General features: G+C 53.7%; 1 long non-coding RNA gene across 2 annotated transcripts; it reads left to right on the plus strand.

The window, feature by feature from the left end:
• Positions 1 to 2,002: 2,002 nt before the first annotated feature.
• Positions 2,003 to 4,382, plus strand: LOC130853059 (uncharacterized). Of its 2 annotated transcripts, XR_009053659.1 has the most exons (5): positions 2,003 to 2,402; positions 2,468 to 2,537; positions 2,651 to 2,717; positions 2,820 to 2,983; positions 3,607 to 4,382. It is a non-coding gene; the product is annotated as an uncharacterized LOC130853059 (long non-coding RNA). The 2 variants fall into 2 exon arrangements; XR_009053658.1 differs by having other exon boundaries at positions 2,008 to 2,537; positions 3,607 to 4,377.
• The last annotated feature ends 500 nt before the right edge of the window (positions 4,383 to 4,882 follow it).

Consider the following 4,882-nt stretch of genomic DNA (forward strand, 5'->3'; position numbering starts at 1 on the left):
CCAGCGGCCACGGCCAGGCCGAGGCTTGCCCTGCCCGAACTTTCAGAGTCCCCGGCCCCCTGCCTGGCTCCCCTTGGTCTGGGGTGGGCACCAGACCATCCCACAGGGCTGGCCGCTCGGAGCCCCACCCACGGGCGCTTTCTGGGACCCCCTGGGTGGGAGGGTAACAGCCTCAGCAGAGGCTGCATTCTGGGAGGACAGGCCCCTGGAGGAATCTGGGGGACAGGGTCAAGTCCTGGGACGAAAAGCATTGAAGGTCTGGGTGGACAGGGCAGGATGCGGGGTGCGCGAGCTGCGGGGACACGGAGACGCTGAGGGAGCCGGGGGGGCGCGGTCGCCTGGGCGTTCTCGGGCGGTACCCGGCTGACCGGAACCCTGAGGCCGCTCGAGGCAGCATCAGCCCTCATCCCTCTGATGTAACACCGGGGGTGGGGCAGGGCGGGGCGCTCCGCGGGCCCGAGGGGGCGGGCCCAGGCTGGGCAGAGCCTCCCCTCCCCCGCCCCATGCGGAGGTCCTTTTCCTACAGGTCGCACTCAGCTTCCCAGCCTTTAGTCAGTCTGTCCATCCTGCTTTTGCAGAGGGACACTGCCCTGGAGCAGCCCGCCGGACTAAGTTGTAAGACTGAAGGAAAGTCCACCTCTTCTAATAGCTGGCCTTCTCCTGAGGGCCAGAGGGGAGGCCAGGGCGCGACCCTCCCCCAGGACCACGCCCTTTGCCCCCCCCCCAATCCTCAGTTCCTTTGCTGAGGGGTCCTCAACCCGAGGACCCCTCCAGGGGACCAGAGAAGACAGTGGGAGACAGGTGGCCAGAGGAGCAGGCACCTGTGTCTCTAATAATAAACTTTATACCCGTTTTTACAGTTTTTACCTGCTTGAGAAATGCATTTTTCAATGGCGGCAAGAGCCGCGGAAAATTTGCTTCTAGCCTCTTGCCCTTGCTGGTCCAGCGGCTAGGACTCCGGGTCTTTATCCAGGCTGCCCAGGTTCACTCCCTGGGCATGAAGATCTCACCCGGAGCTGCTGCGCGCTGCTGCCTCTCTGAGATCACCAGCTCCCTTAGCCGGCTGGCGCCCCCGCGCCCCGAGGAAGGCAGCCTCCCTCTCCCTCCAGTGGTGTCTCCGACTTATGACTCGGGTTCTTCAGTGATCCACTTGTCCTCAGGCCCCAGCCCTCCTTCCCCAGGGCCTGGTGAGAGCTGTGGTCCCTGTGGGATGGTCCCTGTGGTCTGCAGGAAGGGAGACAGGCCAGGGGAGGACAGGGATGACCCGGGCCACACTGTGAGGGTGAGCCCCTCCCCCGCCAACACCCCTGAGGATCCTCCTGTCCACGAAGAATTAATCAATAGTCATTCTAAGAAAAGAGAATTCTAGTGGAGCCAACATGAGTCTTTCAGAAAGCTCTGAGGACTCTTCCACAGGTTAAAGGTCAAAGCAGGGTTATATGCTTCTGAGACAGAGGGTTATACACCCAATGGTGTTATTATTGACTGTTTATACAACCCAGATCTACTTGCACAAAGCAAGTAGTGGGTCATGCTGTTAGAGCAGACAGTTAGCTTAATATGAGCAGAGAAAGGGGGCCAGGGGCCGGATGGCAGGAAACCACACACCTCGTAAACAACAGTGGTCCTTGGGCAGACACAGAAAAGCAGGAACCTCTGGACTGACAGGAAACCACACGTTTTGGGGTGACAGGTGACCTGGAGCCAGACAAAGCAAGATAAGAAGAGGATGAACTCTCCAGAGTCCAAAAGTACCCTGCTGCACATTATATTCTGATTACAGTAATATCAGCCCTGCAGACAGGAAGTGCTCGCAGGCACCAGAGCCTCCACAATTCTGATCAAGGCTGAATAGAGACAAAAACCCTACCCCGCCTTGGGGAGGTGGAGCTGGGAAGAAAATCAGGGCATAGGACCCCAAACCCCTCCCTCCCCAATGAGTATTCCGCCCTTCATTTCTACACGCCCACTAACCAGCTTGCCAAAGAAGCTCAGCGCAGCTACTCATCTGAGTCTGCCCGCTCTCCCGCTGAGAGCATTCTATCCCTTCATAAACCTTCATCCTACATCCTTGGCCTCCGTGTCTCCTCTCTGAATTCTTTCCACAAGTGTCAATGAGACCTGTAACTCATGTTCACCATAGAAAGTGCAGGAGGGAAGGGACTGAACAGACGCAGTTATAGTCCCCAAGCAATTGAGTTTACGTGACGCAAAAGGGAGCTGTCCTTTGTGGCCCCACGGGTCCTCCGAAGTCGCCCAGCAGCGCAGGCTCTCTGCTGGCCTGGAGCTGCCGGGAGATGGGCTCTGTGGCTTTTTCCACTTAGCATTCTGTTGTGAGATTCCTAAGCTGCTGGGTGTGGCAGTAGAGGATTCTTTTTCATTTCCATGTGGTGTTCTATCAGGTGACTATGCCAACATTTCTGTGTCTGTTCTGCTGTTAATGGGTGTTAATCATGCTTGTTTACAGGTTTGACGCCCATGGCTGATACAGGTGGGAACATTCGCGGGCATTTATCTTGGGAACGTATTTCTCTTGAGTAAGTACCTAGCTGTGGAAATGCTGGAGGGCAGGGTGTGTATCTTTAATGTCGACTGGAAAAGAGAAAAAAAAGCACGACCTAAAAGTTGAGAATCATGGTTTATTTGGCAGACTTTCTGAGGACTTCAAGCCTGGGAGGCAGCCTCTCAGAAGAGCTCTGAGGGACGGCTCGGAAGAGGTAGGGGAGGAGCCCAGGTAAACCAAAGTTTTGCAGCAAAGACCAGGTAGTCAGAACATCAAAAGGTTATTGGGGTTTTTGTTTGTTTGGTTGGTTTTTAAGGGCTGATGTATGTATGTATGTATTTTCGGCCTCACACACAGCATGCGGAATCTTAATTCCCTGACCAGGGATCAAACGTGTGCCCTCTACAATGGAAGCCAGAGTCCTAACCACTGGACCACCAGGGAATTTCCAAAAGATTATTGTCAATTAAAGAAAACCAGGTATCTCAAGTTAACGAATTTAGCACTTTTCTGTCTGGGAAGATGCAAGAGTCTGGGCTCACTGAAATCACTGCTTTGATCTGCACCTCAGCTTCTAGGGCCAGTGTCCTGTGCTTTCTCATCCTGAGTCCCCTCAGGGTGCTCTGTGGGGGGTGGACGCTGTGGCTGAGGGTGGGGCAGTGGGCATCCTGTCTGTCTCCATGGTTCCCTCAGGGCTCACCCTCCGGGGGTGGCGGTGGCTGAGGCTTGACGGCCGCAGATGTGGCAGCGGCAGCGACCCGTCATCCACAGGAGCTTCAACAGGTTGTGCCAGCTTATACTCAGACGAGTAAAGTGTGAGAGCCTCAGCTGCTCCACACCCTCCACCGCACTCGGTACTTCCAGAGCTTCCAATACGAGCCATTCCGGTTTGGATTTCTTCCTTTCCAACTTTCACATATTTTGTGTTTCTAGATTAACTGTATGATTGAGCATTTGACATAGTTGGTAAATGTTCTACATGCACTTAATATGGATCCTGCATGTTCTGTTTGGTATGCTGTCCCATATATGTCCATTTAATTGTCTGCAATCTTGTACACATTTACGTGCTCTATGTTTGTGTCTGCTTGTTCTATTGTTAGGGAACCGCTGACTGAAACTGCCCGCCGCGGCCAGGCATGACAGTAACTGCTTGCGTGAGTTGTCTCACAAAGGGAGGTGCCAACAAGGAAGACGGTGCTGCCACAGAACCCAAACCAGGACAATTCGGGAGGGGCCAAAAGGAGGGAGGAGACGCCAGCCCATAATATGTCCTGCCGGCCTCCCAGAAACCCTCCGACTGGGATCCATCTCGACTCAGAGATGCGCGCACCGCCAGGAGGGGCCCCGAGCCAGACCAGACATGGGCACGAGGAGGGTGACTGGCCAGAGACGGCCCGGAAACTAGCCCCGTCGCCACACAACCCGAGAGCGCGAGCCCCGCGGCGGGGCGCTCCTCCTGGGCTCCCTCGCCCTCCACCCTCCGCCCGGGCACCCCTTCCCAATACAGTCTCTTGCTTTTGTCAGCACGTGTGTCTCCTCAGACAATTCATCTCCACGTGTTAGACAAGAGCCCCCTCCCGGGCCCTGGAAGGGGTCCCCTTTCCTACAACACTATCATTTACTTAAAGGATTTGTATGAAAATATTTTTGTCATTGCCAATTTGCCTCAACTTTCATTTCTGCCATATTTTGCTGAAACATTTCAAAGCTGTTACTAGATGTGTATAAAGGTAGGATTGACATATCTTTGTATTATGTTGACCATTTTATCACTATGAAATACCTTTTAGTCATATTTCTTGCCTTAAAGTATACTTTTATGGCATTAATTGGGTGAAACAAGATTTCTTTGGATTACTGTCAGCATGGTGTTTTTCCCACTCTTTTTTGCTTTTCAGCTAAGTGAGAATTATAACCAGTTGAGTGTTATTTTGTATCCAGTCTAAAAAAATCTGCTTTTCCTTTGGAATGTTAAGTCCGTTTCCATTTAACATGAGAACTAAGGCAGTTGGGTTAATGTAGCGCAGCCCTGGCACGTGGTTTCTCTTCTTCTGAAGCAGGGGCCTGACCTCAGCTTTGCCTGCCGGGCACCCACGCCCAAGTGACCCTTCGGAGTCAACGCACTGCCAGCCATGCCTAGAGGGAAGAGCCAGACCCCGCCCCCAGCCTCCTCCTTTCAGAGCTTTTGGTTGGTTTCTGTGACACGCCATCCTCCTCTCTAGTTTTTCCTCTACGCATGCTTTAAATCTCCAGTCTTCTGTTTTAAAGTCACCAATAAAGAGTGAGCCCACAAACACTAGGCCCCCACCCTCAACCCCATAAAAGCAGGACCCCAGGCCGGTGCTCGCTCTCCCCAAGACCTTGCACTGTGCTTCC

The sequence above is a fragment of the Hippopotamus amphibius genome, chromosome 5 (genome assembly GCF_030028045.1).
Source record: "Hippopotamus amphibius kiboko isolate mHipAmp2 chromosome 5, mHipAmp2.hap2, whole genome shotgun sequence".
NCBI classification, from domain to species: Eukaryota; Metazoa; Chordata; class Mammalia; order Artiodactyla; family Hippopotamidae; genus Hippopotamus; species Hippopotamus amphibius.